At 41.9% G+C, this 17,772-nt stretch overlaps 1 protein-coding gene across 4 annotated transcripts in view; it reads left to right on the forward strand.

Moving 5' to 3' along the window:
- Positions 1-765: 765 nt before the first annotated feature.
- Positions 766-17,772, forward strand: part of RAD54L2 (RAD54 like 2) — a 118,813-nt gene continuing 101,806 nt past the window's right edge. Inside the window, exons 1-2 of one of the 4 annotated variants that reach the window (XM_026500940.4) lie at positions 766-948; positions 3,197-3,341. The gene's annotated coding sequence lies outside the window, so the exon portion shown is untranslated. Of the gene's footprint in view, positions 949-1,331; positions 3,342-17,772 lie in introns of those variants that run through there. The other 3 variants (XM_026500941.4, XM_044384883.3, XM_044384882.3) reach the window with 3 other exon arrangements.

Raw genomic sequence — 17,772 nt, forward strand, 5'->3', positions numbered from 1 at the left:
GCTGTAGTGCAGAGAGCTTACACAATACACTCTTCTCATTAGAGGCCACATGGCAGCAATTCCCAACCGAGGGAAGAGTGTATCCTTACCGTCCCACCCCCCACCCCCCGTGTCAGTGATTAAGAAAGCCCTTTCTTGTCCCTGCTTTTCTTTCAGGGAATTCTGAAGATAGCTTCAGTCAACAGGAAACGGGACAGGAGGTGGGGGCGGAGGGGGGAACCCGAGAGTTACAGGGTGCGCATCAACTTCAAGGGTCCTTGAGGGATGTGCACAACCTCTGTATGAGACGGTAGTAATAGCAGCAATCATCATTGACAGCATCACCAATGATCGGGCCCCAATGTTGAACTCCACATCTCCGTGCCAGGCACTCGCATCTTCTCATTCAATGCTAACAAGCCTCCCCTACGTGAGGAATGAGGAGGAACCCAGGTTCAATTGAAGCACTTAGTAGCGAGCGTGCCTCTCTGGTGGCTGGCGGGGTGCAAACCCATTCTGTCGGACCCACCCTGGAACCGTTCCCAGGTGGATTCAGGCCTGGGATTTTCGTGCCGCATTCACTCCTGCAACGGTCATCTTGTAGCTTAGATGGCTCTATCCAGGGACGAACCATGGTCCACCCGGCGCTGGGGAAGAACGGCCTCCAGGCGGCTCTCAGCGGAACTTTACTGTCGGCAGCGCATGTTCCCGTCCGGGCGGCCGGGCGCGCGGGCCGGGAGGGGGACGCATTCTGGCGCGGACCGCGAGCCGAGCCTGCGAGCGCCGCCGCCGGAGAAGACCGACGCTCGGCCGGAGCCAGCCCGCGGCGCCCGGGCCTGGCCGGCCGCTTCCCGCCTCAGCCGCCACCCCCGCCCCCGCCGCCGCAGACGCCGCCGAGGCAGGAGCAGCGGGACGCGCAGCCACTTGGCCTTGTCCGGCCCCGCGCGGCGCGGAGCCGCGGCGCCGGAGGTGAGTGCCGGTGCCGGCCCCCGGCTCCCGGCTCGGGCCGCCGGGACCCGCAACAATGGGGGCCGAGTGGGGACGCGGCCCGGGCCCAAGGCGCTCAGCGGCCTGGGGCAGCAAGCCGGTCCCAGCGGCCCGGGCCTTGGGGCGCTGGATCCCCACTGGGAAACTCCGGTGGCCAGAGCCTTGGAGGGGGTCTTGGCCTCGACCCTGGGCCTCGGTGGCTTATATTTTGTATCTTGGTAGCCAGGAAAGGGAGTCATAGGGGCACGGAGACTTAACTCCAGTGGTGTGCGCTCTTGACGCTTGATGCGGACGCCCTGGTGGCTGACCATAGTTGGGGGGGGGGGGGCTTGCGTTTGGAATTCTAGGGGCCTCAGGGTGCCGGGTCCGTAAGGCGCATCGGGATGTGTCTTCTTCCTCTCCCCTGCCTCCCGAGGTCTGTGAACTTGGCGGACTGGGGTCTGGCTGGGGAGAAGACGCACTTAGAGTTTAGCTTCTCTGGGGTGACCAGTGATTAGTTCCTGCAAAGGCAGGAGCTCAGCTGGGCACAGGGGAGTTGAGCAAAGAGCTGGATTCTCCGGGGCCCAGATGCATCCTGGCGTTGAGGGGTTCTTGGGCAGGGAACTGAGTGTCACAAGAGTGCCACGGTGAGAAGTGTTGGCTACCTTGGCGTTAGGGTGAGGCCGGAGTTGTGATTTGGGGAGTATAGAGGAGTGTTGTTGGTAGGCTGCCGAGTTTGGTAGGCTGCTTTATGTGGGCCATGGTGGTGGCAGCCTGGGAGATGAACAAGAGAACTTCGCAGAGTGGGCTTCCCGATGGAGAATGACCTCTTCCTGCGGGGGAGTGGGTGACTCAGATCTGTTAGAATTCCTGTGCTTGCTAGTGGATGTGGCTGACTCTATTAGCGCCTGGGCACCAAGGTGGATGGGGCTGGAAAGGGGTTTGAGGGGCTAAAGGAGTTTGTTCCTGAGTAGAAGATAGTGTGAAATCATTCCTTCTCACTCCTAGTCAGAATGGTAGCTGTCATTGACAATATTTTAAGAAAAGAATGTGTCGTGTTTGAATCCAAAGCTTGCTTCTGTTCATTTTTTTTCCTCCTGTTTTTGAGTTGTGACTCATACTTTCTTTTCAGCACTGTGGCTATTGTTTGTAATGCTAGCCAAACTTAATATGTAAATTCTAGGGGGTTTTAGTCCAATTCTTATAAATCTACATTAATTTAGGAGCCTGTTTTCATTAATTTGTGTGTCATTGTTGAATGTGTGCAACTCTAGAGGGGGATGTGAAGACCTGTTAACAGTTTATGTTAATTGTTCTTCGTATCCCCAAATCCATCAAACTTCATTTTCTCCTACTGCCATGAAGTCATTATGTTGAATCTGTTAAATCTTAGGGACTGCCACTTGAGCTCTCACAGGACATTATCTTCGCTAGAAGTTTTATCCACCTTCAGTGAGTTTGGTCTGTACACTGTCTTTCCTCTGTATTATTCAAAGGCAGTGTGCAGACTCCAACTCTGAGGCCTGCAGCTGTGCACCAGAGCTCTGTGTAGCATTCAGACAAAAGTTGGTGTATTGTCTGTGGATGAGGTATCAAACCCTAGATGGAAAAAAAAAAACCCAGCATCAGAATCATTGTACCTTCTGAGTTTATTTAGAGTTTTAAGAGGTACTGGAGTGTACTATAAATTTTCAGGTGAAATGTGAGGTAATTCTAACTATCTGTAGTTGTACTAATAGTTCTGGGGATTGGTTTTTTCCCCTTAATCTTAAAAAAATCATGTATTTCCCTTCAATTCTTTCTGTCTCTTTCTTTTAAATGTTTCTATTTTAAATAATTAATTCTTCCAAAAACTGATATCTGTTGAATTATGCCAGATACTGTGTTGGGCATTTCCACAGTGGCGATATTTATGACATTTTAATAGTTCTTAATTCAGAGGTCGCTATAGGTCTGTGAAGGAAGAAATGATTCAGGTATATCAGGCTTTTAATCAGTAAAGCTGTTGAATGAAGTTTTTATACAGTGCTAATTTTGACTAGTGGCAATTGATTATCTTCATATATTTTCATGAAAAAGGTTAGCTATAATGTGGTCACATTAGTATGGGATTGTTTTTGCATTATTTCATTTAAATACACCTGTTAACTTGAAGTATTTCTGTAGACGAACTGCACGTAACATATTGTTTCTGTGTGTGTCTGGATGAACAGTGATTTATAAATACTGTATATGTGCTTGGGTTCCCCAGGAAGCCGTCACACTTTCCTTTCCACTGTGGTTTGGGAGCATGAAGGCGTTGCTTACCCCCTTTGTCTGGTTCACTGTATGTAGGCTGGGAGTGTCTGCTGATCACTTGGAGTGCTGTCCCCTAGAACAGGAGGAATAAGATTGAGGTAAGACTCAGTGTATTTGAAATTACTTGCTTCTTGATATTCACTGCATAAAATATAATGTAAATTATATTTGAATTTTTTAAAATTGTTCATCTCCATTCTGATCTAGTAGAATGAAATTCCGTCCTTTGCTGTCTTCTCTATCTGTGTTTATATTTTGGCCAAAAATAAATGAAGAAATTTAAAATCAAGGCACTCACGTAATAAATTCTTGAAATACCTTTCAAAGGAAAATAAAAACTAGTTTACATACATTGTTTTGAAAACAAAGTGATTGCTGAAAGAAATGTTTTTGACTACCTCTTAGTCAAATGAATCTACTTCAGAAACTCTTGGAAAGAAGGCTTAGAGTTTTTGCTTTCTTTAGGAAAATTCTGAGGTGCCTAATACAATAGGAAGGGCATGTCTTTAGAGTCACCCCACCTTTACCTCTTGCTTGCTTTTTGACCTGGGCAAGCCGTTAACCTCTCTGAGCCTTGTTTTTTATTTCATTTATTTCTTTCATCTGTAAAATGGGGTTAATATTACCATCTCTGCAGATTGTATTGAGGACTGGAGATGAGGCATAGAGCTTTGTGGGTGGTCAGTGCTTGCTGCTAGCAGTAGTGTGTTGCTGTTAGTAGATGTTAGCGTAGTTTGAAGTAGTAATGGGGGCATTACTCTCAGTAGTATTAGTAGTAGGAGTATGGCTGAGTGCTGTGTATGGATGAGGGGCTCAGTTTCTTTGGTGAGGACGGCAGCCTGCTGTCTATACCTGTGTGCACTCTGGACAGGTGAGAGAATTGTCGAGGTAGTCTTTATCTAGTACTGGTGGGCAGGAATCCACACTATAAAGTCCAAGGTCATTTCTGGCACTGGTAGGTTTTTTCCTGGCAGTTTCTACGGAGAAGGCAGGAGGTAACTGTTTGGCATGTCCTTGTTTTGAGAACTGTAAGCATTCCCATTGACAGAGTGCTAGAGTATGCCAGGCAGCATGATGTTCTCTGTAGGCCATGATCAGGATGTTTCTCTAGCTTTCGTCTTGTCAGAGACCTGGTTTTGTCTTTTTGCTAGGAAAACTCCAGATGCTGGAGAGATTTGTCATTTTTCTCTAATTTGGGCTATTTTGATAGAATATAGCACTCTGTTCAGAAATGTTTTTGATGAACAGAAGGTTCACAGCCTTTGTTACAGAATTGTTCAGTTTTATTTTTTCCCTGAGAAGAAAAAAAGTCAAGAGAAAAATAAGTATGAGCCAGATAGAAGTGATTAGAAATAACTGGCCCTAAATCTCTTCTAGTCTTAGCGAAATCTCTCCTCCATTCCAGCTGGTCTTTAACTCCAGTTAAAAATAAATAATATTCCTTTGACCTTAAAATACAGTGAACATCTAGATCCTGGTATGTCTCTATTTCAACATCTCACAAGGACCTTTATGACCCAGCCTCTTCTGTATCTGCCTTTCTAGTCCCTCCTCTGCCACAATTCCTCTGGCCCTTGAGGCTCTAGCTATAGTGAACTCCTTGAGGGTCCCAGCATGCTCAGGCTAGTCCTCCTGCTAATTTTCCTCCCCATTCTAGTGGTTTTCTGGCTTGTGTTTACCAGGAATTAAGGCACCACCATCTCTTAAAAGATTCTTTGATTCTTTCTGGATTAAGCTGAATGCCTCTCTTTTGTGTGGCCATTGCAATTTGTCCAAGCTTCTTTCATAATTACACTGTACTCTTAACTTTTGGTATATTTTTGTGTTTTCCATGCTACGTTGTGACCTACTTGAGAATAGAGCCTTGTCTTGTTTATCCTTATATCCTAATACCAGCTCTGGCACAGAGTAGCTACTCAGTAAATGTTTGTTGAATGAACAAGTGAATGACCTCTGATATGAAACGACAGGAAATCATTCCTTGTGGAGTTGGTGGTGTGATAAGAGTTCTGATTTTATGGCTGCATAAAATCCTGGCTGAAACAGTGCTTCTGCCTTTGTACTTCCAGGTTGCTAAAAGCAGTATTGTGCTTGAAAATGTGTTGCTTAATTCCATATGTTTATGGTTTCAGGCTGGGGGGCTATTGCTTGCTTTCTGTGGGTCTTGCAAAAGTTTCGTTTAGAAGAAATGTAAGTTTTTCATTGGTATTATCTAGATCTTCCTTTGGCCGTTTACTGCTCTGAGCACTTTGTCCTCATGCATGAAGAAGAGTGACTAGTCAGTTTGGGTCACAAGGTCTCCAGACGACTAGTGGCCAGCCTGGGAGTAGGTAATGGATTTAACACCAGGATGTCGTGACTTTTACTGGCTGGTGGACTTTTGGGAGTTGAGCTCAATATTACCATTTTCAGGATACAAGGTTATTTGCCCAAACTTTATTCAGGAATTTGAACTCAGTGACTATGAAATTATCTGTACTAGTTCTTTGCTCAGCCTAATATTGTACTAACACTGAAACTGATGAATTAATTCTTTGTTAGGAGGCTATGTTCTGTTACTAACCCAGAAATTATGGAATTGTGCTGATTCATTAAGTCACCCTCTTGGTTCTTTGCGGTAAAATAATGAGAGTGTACTATCTAAATTACTTTGGTTTAATTGTCATGGTTGATCGGACCACATAGGAATCCCACTGAAGGCCAGGTGTGAGGAACCTTATTAAAACCTACATAATGCAGTTCTTCTTTCATGTAGGTGACAAACATAGCAGCTTGCAGAAAAGGACAGCATGAAAAGTAACTGTAGTTAGGTTAAAGATAAAAATTGATATGAGAAAGGAAAACTGAAACAAAGTACAAGACATTAAATATGGCAAGCAACTGTGAAGTTGAAGATATTTTGTGAGCAGTGTTGAGATTTTGAGAAGGAAATTGTTATAATATAGGTTAGAAGCAATAAAAACAAGGATCATTTCAGCCAGCACAGACACATTAGCAGTACTAGCGCCCACTTATGGTCTTATAACACCATCGTGAAAGTTGTACATAGGCAGAAATGAAGATGTTTGCTTTGTGATAAGTATACCTTGCACATGTATCATATTATAGTTCATAAAACTTCCATATGCATTTCCTTTACTTGACCCTCCCAACAACCTTGTGACGCAGGTAGCTCCATTTTACAGATGAGGAAGCACACACAAAGGTGAAGTGGCTTGCTTTCAAGTGCACAAAGCCAATAAGAAGAAAAGCTGGACTTGATGCCAGGTTTTCTGATCCTAAGTTTAGGACCCCTTTTATGTCCTCATAGGATATTGTTAGGGCTTCGGTTTGCGGGGATAGTTACTCCTTATTCCAGGCTTCTGGCCTATAAAAGGTACACACAAAGAAGGTAGTGCCACACAGGGAGTAGAGCATCTGCTCTGTTAAAAGTAGCCCAGAAACTCTAAAGGACTGGATGGGGGAGGAACCTAGAGGGAGCCCCAGCCTCCACATAGATCACTTAGTAGTCCTCAAGAGAAAAACCCAGAACTAGGTGATGTTTTTACAATATTTGACACTAGTAGTGATCTTCCTCCTAATGTGATGATGTATAGAAATGGACCAAAAAAAAAAAAAAAAAAGTTTGGGAAAGAATTCTTTAGGTGCGATTCTAACTCGAGCTCAGGCTCTTTGCTTTCATTGTGCTTTCTAGTTCCAGTGTCACCCCCATACCATCTCTCTGCCTTTCTCTTCCCCACTGTTTCACCCACCTCTTTAGCTTGGATGCCAGTTGGCCATGGCCCATAGTTTCAGTGCTGCCTTTCCTGGGTTTGAGAACCCTTTACCTGCCTGCCTTTGTCTGCTCTGCCAGTTGCCATCCCTAAAATTTCTCCTCTGGCTTCTTTTGCTAACCCTAGACTGCTCAGTCTTTCTGGGGAGTCAGGAAAATGGGATGTCTTGCTGACAGCAATTCCCACTGCCTCAGCTTGAGTTGAACTCTGTCTGTCCCTCATGGTGTTCCTGTGCTGCCTTCTCAGGGTCTCATTTCCTGCAGCAACTTTTGCATGTTTCCCAAGCCTCATTTTTCATTTTTAATTAAAAAAATATTATTATTATTTTTTTAAAGTAATCTCTATACCCAACATGAGACTCAAACCCACAACCGCAAGATCAAGGGTCACAGCTCTACCAGCTGAGCCGGCTAGGTGCCCCAAGGCTCATTTTTTCTATAGGCCCTAGACCTGCCCTCTATGTCCCCCATTCTTGACCATGACCTCACTTTAAGGCTCCTGCTCCCTATATTTTCCCCTTACCTTTCTATCATGACACTTTCTTCTCTTTCTTTCTTTCTTTCTTTCTTTCAGATTTATTTATTTATTTTAGAGAGGCAGAGAGAGAGAGCATGAACAGGAGGGGCAGAGGGAGTGGGAGAGAGAATCCCAGGCAGACTGTGCTGAGTGTGGAGTCTGACACAGGGCTGGATCCCACGACCCTGAGATCACGACCTGAGCTGAATGAAACCAAGAGTCAGAGGCTTGACTGACTGTGCCACCCAGGCGCCCCTCTGTCATGACACTTTCATGGTTTAGAATCTCTTGCTTTTGGAAAGTCCTTGACTTTTTAACTTTTTTCCCCCTGATTATACTAGTAATATATGAGCACAGTAAAATTCAGGCATTTTTAAATAAGGAAAGGAACCCATAATCCCATGTCTCCGTGTTAATCCATTAAGAATTCAGTCTATTTAGGCTGGGGTCGTGATCTCGGGGTGGTAAGATAGAGCCCTGTGTGGAGCGCGGAGTCTGCTTGAGACTTCCACTTCCTCTTCCTCTCCCTCTGCCTGTTCCTTGCACCGGCATGCACGTGCACTCTCTTCCAAATAAATCAATCAATCAAAAAAAAAAAAGAATTCGGTCTATATTTATCCACATTTTTTTTTCTACTGGATATGCTAATGCGTGTATGGGTGCATGTGTATGTGTGAGAGAGAGATAAAGTAATTCCTTTTTACAGAAGTGGGATTACAGTATACCTACTCTTCTAGAACTTCTTTTTCATTTAATGCTTTTGTCTTGGGCATTTTCCCATGTTTAATACACATATCTGTCATATATTTTAATAGTTACATAGTATTATATTATATATTTGTATCAATTTTTCTAGTCCCCTGGTGATAGACGTTTGTTTCTGTCTTTGCAGCTATAAGCATCCTTGCATATATGTATCTTTATATACTTTTTTGTATACATTGTATACATCTTTCTATACTTTGTACACTTCTTAAGATAAAATCCTGCAAGTGGATTTTCTATGTCAAAGGATATGTCAAAAGTTTTAGAATTTTTAAAATTTTTCTAGATAATACCAAATAGCTGAAGAGATTGTATTTATAGTTCTCCTTTAACACTGACCATTATCAAATATTTTTAATCTTTGCCAATTTGAAGCTTAATTTTGAACTAATTTTTTGAAGCCTAGATAACATTTTCTTATTGAGGAAGATGAGCATCTTTTCATGTGTTTATTTCATATATATTAATTTATTAATTAATTAGTTGATTAATCAGTGTCTCCTTTCTACCATCTTCCTAACCTCCTCTCCCCTTTTGATTTTTATCTACATGTAAGGTAGAACCATAGTAACTTTACTTAGCTCTGGGCCTCTCATGCCACCCTAGCCCTCTCCTTCCTATCCCTGTTTCTTATTTAAAATGCAATTTTACTGCCATTTCCTTACCACCTGTTTTATCTATGTCTCTTAATGCTTTGTGGTCTGGCTTCTGGTCTTACATTTCTCCTGGACACTATCTCTGAGGTGAATTCCTTATTTCCAGGACAACAATTCTTTTTCTTGTGTTTTTGTTCTCCCTTGTTTTGACCACCTCCCCACTCTCCACCATCTTTGCAGGGAGGGAAGCCATGCATGAGTGGACTTTTTATTATGGAAAATTTCAAACATATACAACAACTGGTTGTATAGTATATGAACCCCAGGTACTCACCCAATTTCGACAATTATCACCATTTCCCCAATTTTTTCTTTCAGTTGTCCTCCCACTTTTTGGTTGTTGTTGGCATATTTCAAAGCTAAATCTCAAACACTGTCACTGAGTGTATATCTCTTATAAGAACATTTTTTTAAAAGATTTTATTTATTTATTTGATAGAGCATGTCTGCGCATAGCAGGGGGAGAGGCAGAGTGAGAGGGAGAAGCAGACTCCCTGCTGATCAGGGAGCCCAATATGAGGCTCCATCCCAGGACCCTGAGATCATGACCTGAGCCAAAGGCAGACGCTTAATCGACTGAGCCACCCAGGCACCCCAAGAACATTCTATTTTTTAAACATCATTACCTTGCTATTTTCTACCCTAATAAAAATTAACAATATATTTTATTTTTTTTTTTAAAGATTTTATTTATGAGAGAGAGAGAGAGAGAAAGCACAAGCAGGGGGAGGGGCAGAGGGAGTGGGAGAAGCAGAGTCCCTGCTGAGCCGGATGTGGTGGCTCAATTGCAGGGCTCCCGGATCATGACCTGAGCCAAAGGCAGACACTTAATTGACTGATCCACCCAGGTGCCCCAGGACTTGATTTCTTTTCTTTTCTTTTCTTTTCTTTTCTTTTGTTCCTTCCTTTTTTTTTTTTTTTCTGATACCTGCTGTTTAACTTGGGCAGTTTATAAGCTTGTTTTCTCTTCTTGAATGGTAGTGAGGATAATCATGATAATTCTGTCTCATAGGATTGTTGTGAGATTATCTCATATACTTCCACATAAAGTGCTTCGCACAGTGCTTTACTTACATGGGGCACAAACATTTTTTGTCTCACTCTGTCTCCATTCATTCATTCATTCATTCAGCAGATTATTTTTTTGAGCATGTATGTTTTAGCTGAAGAGGAAGCACTGACCTTGGCTTCTAGGATTCTACCGTCTTGATTAGCTGCCTAACTCTCAGATGTGCCTTTGTAAAAGCCCTTCCTTTTGTCTCCCTGGATATGGATGTAACCCAGGTTTGTTGTTTTCCTCTTCTATTCCCTCTTAGCCCATCCCTCAGAGACCTAGCTCTTTCATTCCCACCGCTTCAGGCAGTCCACGTTACTCAGTTCTATAAATGTGAGGTCTTTACAAAGCAACAAACCTACATTTCATCCTGACTTTTGGACATTTCTGTCTGACCAGGGGGACGAGTGTAAAGTGCACTGGATTGAGTCTGCAAACCAGGGCTGCAACTCCATCTCAGCCACTAACTTCATGGCTTGGGCAATTCAGTCACCTCTCTTGGTCTAGGTCAGAAGGATGGAAGGGCTGAATTAGAGTCTGAAGTCCTAGCCAGTTTTAAAGGCCTGTCAGCTGTGAGAAGGTGGGTTTAGAAATGTCCTCAGCATAGATGGAACCATAGCCACCATTTTCCGCAAACAAGTTTCTGGCTTCCCCCACCTGGTCTCTCCTGGGAAATCCAGGCTTTACCCTGTGGCTCTTCTCTCTCATTTGTACTCACCATAGGGCTGGTTACCTCATAGCTAGATCTTCAGATGATCTTGATTCCTGGTTCTTCCTGGAACACATTGTTAGCTCCTTTCAGCTTTGCATCTGTATTCACATTGTGTCTTCTGGTCGTATTCATGTTGTTTCCCCTAACCTGTGTTCTGGCCATTGAAATTATGACCATCCTTGTAGGTTTAATTCAGGTGACAGCTTCATCCACTTTGGGAAGTGAGTCTTCCCTCTTCTGACTCTCATGACTGGCAGTGTATCAGTGACATTTCACAGGATGCCTGGTTTCATGTATTTGCGTAAGATTTTTTTGTTTTGTTTTTACCTTCTAGTTTGTAATCCCCTTTAGTACAGGTACACATTTACATTGTGTGTAATTTTGCATCATACAGTGTTTAACACAGTTCGTTGTGCTGATAGTTTTGCAATAAATACTGATTGAATAAGTGAACTAAAGTGGACTTTGCTTCAAGGTAAGAACATTTACAGAAATGTTTTTAAACTTGGGTGTTCAGAGGATGTGATAATTACAGTCAAGAATGAAGAAGGCCTAGCTTGTGAAATGGTACAAATGGTACTAATTTAGGTACTAATTCCTCAATTCCAAAATTCAGAGAATCCTCTACTTCCCTGTCCTGTCTCAGAGTTGGGAGATTTTTTCTGACTCTTGGATAATATGACTTAGCTTCTCCAAAGCATCTCCGGTAACACTGTTGTCATTATGGAGTAGCTAAAGGTAATCAATAATTATTGAAAGCTAACTTACTGTGTGCTAGGGAATGCACTAATTATTTTTTCACTTAATTTAAAAAATCTTACATGAGATATGCACTTAATTATTCTCATTTTATAAATGAAACCTAGGCTTAGAAAAATTAAGAAACTTCTTCAGTGTCCTTTAGATAGAAGGTAGCGATGCTGGGACTCTGACCCAGGCCATCTCATCTCAGAGCCCATATTCTTTTGTTATATTTTATTTATTTATTTATTTATTTATTTATTTATTTATTTATTTATTTATTTTCAGAGCCCATATTCTTAATTGATTTACTGCTTTCCTGTCCAAAACACATTTATTGCCAGTTGGCTCTTTGATGTTTATTTTCCACTCATCCCTTATCAAATACCTTGCATGAGTTTTTTTTATTTTTTTCTTTCCCAAACTAACTGTCCTTCTGTTGTTCCTGATTTTGATGAAGGGATGCTGTTGCTCTTGCAGTCATCCAGACTTTAAGCCTCAGAGTCCTATTTAATTCCTCTCTTTCTTTCCCATGCAGAAAATTCTGTTGAGTTTTCCTTGGTAGTGCTTTACCCCTGCTATTCTTTCTGGTTTCTTTGCCTTTCCCTTAACCCAAGCCCTTCAGGTCTAGTCCTGGATTGTGACAGCTAATTTTCCTTCCTCCATTCTCTCATTTTTGCAGTTCTGAAAATATTGCCTTTCACCCATCTATCTCCACTTAAAAATCCGTCTGTGGTTCCTGTAGCTGGTATTTCTAAAAGCCAGTTTTCAGATAGTGTCATAATCACCTGTGGGGCTTCTTTAAAGTGTGTAAAGTCGTCAGAATAACCCTATGAGATCAATGCTATTATTTGCAGTTTAGAGATGAGAAAACAGAGGCTTAACCAGACTGAGTCACTTATGTAAGATCACTATTGGTGGGAACTGGGGAGCTATGTATTTTTAATAAGCTCTTCAGATTCTGATGCCCTGAAAAACACCAGGTTTAGGAAGCACTAGGCAGCCTTCAACTCCTTTTAGAATTCCTTCTGTAAATGTCTTTGTGGTTTCAGTGACCCCTCCATATGTGAAATTTATGTAGCATTTGACTCTTGATTATGCCCATCTTGCTGATGTCTTTCCTTAATAGTGTACTCGCCTGGCTGGTTCTTCCTCTGCCTCTCTGACTTTCTCTGCAGATTACTTAACTGTTCTCCACTCTGTCGTGGTTTGGCCTGTTCTTGGCTACCCTTCCCCCTCTACACACACTTTCTGAGTCTCTTGCATATTTGGGGCTTCAGCTACCTGAGTATGGCAGGAACACCTAAATCTGTATCTCTGACCCCAATTCATTTTCCAGCTGTTTCTGGCATTTTACTATTTAATGATACTATTATGTACACCATTGTTCAAGCTTGGAAACCGGGGCCATGGATAAGAGCTTAGAGTTAGAAGTCTTAAGTTGAAATCCAATTCTACTACTTTCTAGCTGGGTATAATTGGGACAGGTCACTTAACCTCTCTAAAACCTTAGATTTCTTCTTCGTGGAATTGGGATAACATTACTTTCCTCATGGTATTGTGAAGATATAATGAGAGAATGTCAATAAAACATTTAACAATTTTGTTAATATTTATGGAGCCTTTCCTATGTACCAAGGACTGTGTTGGATGCTGGGGAGATGGTGGTGAGGAAGGCTGCCCTCATGGGGCTCCGGTTGGCTACTGAAGCCTTACTGAGTTTGTCTCCTCAGTCTCTAATGTTTCTACTTTCTCCTTTTTCATTTCCCCTATTGTGGTTCAGGGTCTCACCACCTTTTGTCCAGTGTTACAGCAGTTTCCTACCTAATCTCCTTGCCTTCCAAAGCCACGAGAGTGTTCTTTTTCTTTTTTACTTATTTTTTTAGGGAGAGAGAGTGCATGTGTGCAAGCAGGGGTGGGGGGATAAGGACAGAGAGAGAAAGAATCTTAAGAGAGAGAGGCTGGGCATGGAGCCTGACTCGGGGCTTGATCTCACAGCCCTGAGATCATGAACTGAGCTGAAATCAAGAGTCAGACGCTTAACTGACTGAGCCACCCAGGCGCCCCAGAGCATTCTTTTTGGGAATTTAGATAATGCCACTTACCGTTTAGTGGTTCTCTTTAGGGGCATATAAACTATGGGGAGGATTGCATGGAGATAGTCCACTTCTGAGCTCAGTAGAGAAGGGCTCGATAGTATAATGGTTATGTCTGCCAGAGATAGAGACAGGAATGTGTTGCCAAGTGCCACATATTTGCCAATCCTTGTATAGGACAAAGTTCAGACTCCTTAGCAAGGTCTTTAGGACACTGTTGGATCAGGATCGGGCCTGTCCACTTCTCATCTCTTGCAATCTCCCCATTTACTCCCCCAACCTATCGTCCCATGGAACTGAGCTTGTGCATGTGTCATTCCCTCTCCATGAATGACTTCATCCTCTTCTTAAAGCTCTGTCCTTTTTTTTTTTTTAAGACCGACTGATTTATTTATTTATCAGAGAGAGAGAGAGAGAAAATGCACAAGCAGGGGGAGGGCAGGCAGAGGGAGAAGCAGACTCCCCGCTGAGCAGGGAGCCTGATGCGGGACTCAGTCCCAGGGTTCTGGGATCATGACCCGAGCTAAAGGCAGATGCTTAACTGACTGAGCCATACAGGCACCCCCCCTTCCTTCATTCTTCTGAAATATAATTCACATATCATAAATTTCATCATTTTAAAGTCTTAAATTCAGTGGCTTTTAGTACATTACAAGATTATACAACCATTGCCACTATCTAATTCCAGGGCATTTCATTGCTACAAAAAGCAACCCATATTTATTAAGTTATCACTCCCTATTCTCCCTTCCCCTATCTCCTGGTAACCACTAATCTACTTTCTATTTCTATGGATTTGCCTATTCTGGGCATATCAGATAAATGGCATCAGACAGTATGTGGCCTTCTGTGACTGACTTGTTTCACTTAGCATGTTTTCAAAGTTCATCCATGTTATAGCATGTGTCATTCCCTTTTATTCCCTTTTATTGCTGAGTAGTATTCCATTCTTTGGATATGCTACATTTTGTTAATCCAGTCATCAGTTGAACCTTAGTCATATGTTGTACTTTCCAGGTTGCTCACAGTGTATGCTTACATATCTGTGTCAGTTAATGGGATGATCCCTGGAGTAATGGGACGATCCCTGGAGGGCTCTAGTCATCGCTCTGTGACCAGGATTCTCTCTGTGTGTCTTCAGTGTCTGCCAGTATTAGTCAATAGTAGATGTTTAGTCAGTATTCAGTGATGAATTGTTTTATCTACCTTTCCAGAAAACCTGACACTTTCTGCCTTTTCAGCATTCCTCAGATCCAAGCTATGATTCCTGTGCAGAGAATGTCCTTTCCTTCCTTCCTCACTTGTCTAATTCTGCTGTGCTTCAAAGTTGTTTCAAGGTCTGCCTCCTCCAGAAAGCCTTCCAACAGCATTTAAACCTCAGATGCTATTGCTTCCTTCTCTGAACTCTGGTGCATTTGGGGTCTCTATCATTCATTAGGCACTTAATAAATATAATCTTAACTCTGTCCTTAACTAGATTGGCAGTAAGCCCACCAACACTGATTCCTTTTTTGCGCTCCCAATAAAAAGTTACTCTAATTATGTAATGGAATTACATCTAACATTTTACCTTAAATTGAACTATTCTTTGCAAAAGGCAAAAAAAGACAAGAAATAATGACTTAAATAGTGAGGTAATTTCTACTCACCGTTTTACTCAGTGAATGAGTACCCACAGGCAGTATATGCAGGCAGTGTTGTTAGAGTTAATATGACAAAATCTATACAGTTAAAGAATTCTTGACCATTGGCAGAAGAGAAATCTGTTTAGATGGTGTGGTGATGAGTTGGTAACTATTCTACCAAAAAAGAAGGAAGAGAAGGAGAAGGAAGGGGAAGAAGAAGAAGAAGGAGAATAATAATAATGGTGAGCCATAGAGAATTGTTGATGTAAAAAGATTTGTTGGAAGTGATAAGGAAGAGGATGAATAGGGAAAGCCTGCAAGCTGGAATCTTCATAAAATTACTGGACCGGTCCAAGCAGCAAAACACATGAGAGTTTAATTTCTGAATACTATAACCTTTTGGAATTATTTTTAGTGTATATATCTATAGGGATACACACATGAAACTATTTATAGTGTATTTATGTGGGCAATTGAAAAGACTTTTCGAGGGTGACTTTATTGATGATCTTTTGCTTTAGGCTTTCATGGGAGTGCTATCTAAGATGAGGCCTCGGTAGTAGGTACCAGTGAATTTTTGTTGGCAGTGTGAGAGTGTGGTCACTGGATGTGGATATGAATAGGGGCAGTCACAGCCTGAAAAATAAGATACTACTAAGGATGGGGATGAGGCCAAGGAGGATTTGTTCACTGATTGTTTGACTTTACAGAGAGAAGATACATGTTTAAAGACTAAATGCTGATGTGACAGTTATAAAGTCGTATCTATTATAAAACAAAAGAATAAAGAAGACGACTTTTTTGGTAAAACTACCATCCAAAAATAAAAATGGTTAACCTTTTGGTTCATTTCCTTCGTGTGTGTATGTGTGTTTCCTGTGCATATGTAAGTACTTGCATGAGTGTTATTTTTTAAATGGGGGATTTAAATATTAATAAGCTTTTTTGTGCTTTTTATACAAAATTATATTGTAAAAATGGTCTTGAAACTCTTCCCCTAAAATTTGCTATGTTCTCAGAGAGACTCTTCCTCTAAAGGTTAGAAGCCTCTTCGACAGAGCCACCTGTTTCATATATTGGTAGATTTATTTGTTCATGAACCTTACCAGGTCTGTCTTGCAAGCTCTGGTTAGGGCAAGTTGGAATTTACCGAGTTGACCCAGCCAGTGCTCTTAGCCCAAATTCCTCCATCAGAGAGACCTGTGACCTGATCTCATCTGTCAGACGGCCCCTGCTAGACTTGTTTTTCATCTATTGACACTGGAGTGGATATTTCAGATTCAGTGTTTTTAAAAACATTTTATTTTTTATTTTTATTTTTTTTAAAGATTTTATTTATTTATTTGACAGAGATAGAGACAGCCAGCGAGAGAGGGAACACAAGCAGGGGGAGTGGGAGAGGAAGAAGCAGGCTCACAGCGGAGGAGCCTGATGTGGGGCTCGATCCCATAACGCTGGGATCACGCCCTGAGCCGAAGGCAGACGCTCAACCGCTGTGCCACCCAGGTGCCCCTAAAAACATTTTAGATGCTTAGAGGAAGACTTGATTTTTTTAAAATTAAAATTAAATCAAAATCAAAACCATATGCTGTGGCAGCATCTTAAAGAACAATTCCATGTCAAGGGCATTTTGGCTAGTTTTTCTCCCTTGAAGCCTCACTTCTCATACTATTATTCCGTAAGTGAAAGTAGCAAAGAATGCCTTTGTGAGGTATAAAATCATTGCATTACTTCTGAGAATTCAAATCTGTGAAACAGTAACAGCATCAATAAAATAGCATATTGAAGCGGAAACTGTTACTCTTTCACATTTAATATGTTTAAATTTTGTATCTGCTGATATTCTTCCTTTCCCAGGTTACGTCTCTCAAGCGATCTAGCTTCTCATAAGGAATCTTGAATCTTCATGTGGGTAGAACATTTGGTTCTTACTGCTTACATAAATTTTATTTCTAGCTTAAAGGGAGAAAATCTCTGTCCTGGCTATTTTTCAGTTAGTAACTTTGGTGTCTTACACTTCGTCACTTTTGCCTCACCTGGATCTGAACAATACATCCCAGAGCCCTATTTGGTTCCCTTCCTCTGTGACTGGGCCTTTTGGTGTGGGTTATTCTCACTGTCTGCGTGTTCTTCTCTCCCCTGCTGTTTTATTCACTCATTGTTTGTCGACTTGGTTTATCCAGTTTTGTCTGGATGGAATGCCTATTTTCTGGGCTTGGGGCCAATTTTTTACTTAACTTTTGGGTAAAACTGTACAGTATCCCAGCTACTGTCTGAAGAGATGAGCTTTCCAAAAGCAGTTTTATTTGTTTAGAAACCAGATAGCACATATTACCGTGGGAGATATTACACACATATCAGAAAGAAAAACAGGCTCTCCCTAAGTGGAACACGGGTTGTCTATATGAGAACCAACATACTGCTGTATACTGGGCAGTCTCACATACTGGGGTTTTCAAATGGGCTGCAATAAGACAATAGTGTTTTCATGAGAGACACTGTAAGTTTCACATCTATGTAGGATTTGTTTGCGTTGTGTTAGGTTATTAAGTACTTATTATGTTGCTAGGTCATATGCTGTGTGAGCCCTT

This window comes from Ursus arctos, unplaced genomic scaffold, assembly GCF_023065955.2.
Source record: "Ursus arctos isolate Adak ecotype North America unplaced genomic scaffold, UrsArc2.0 scaffold_14, whole genome shotgun sequence".
NCBI classification, from domain to species: domain Eukaryota; kingdom Metazoa; phylum Chordata; class Mammalia; order Carnivora; family Ursidae; genus Ursus; species Ursus arctos.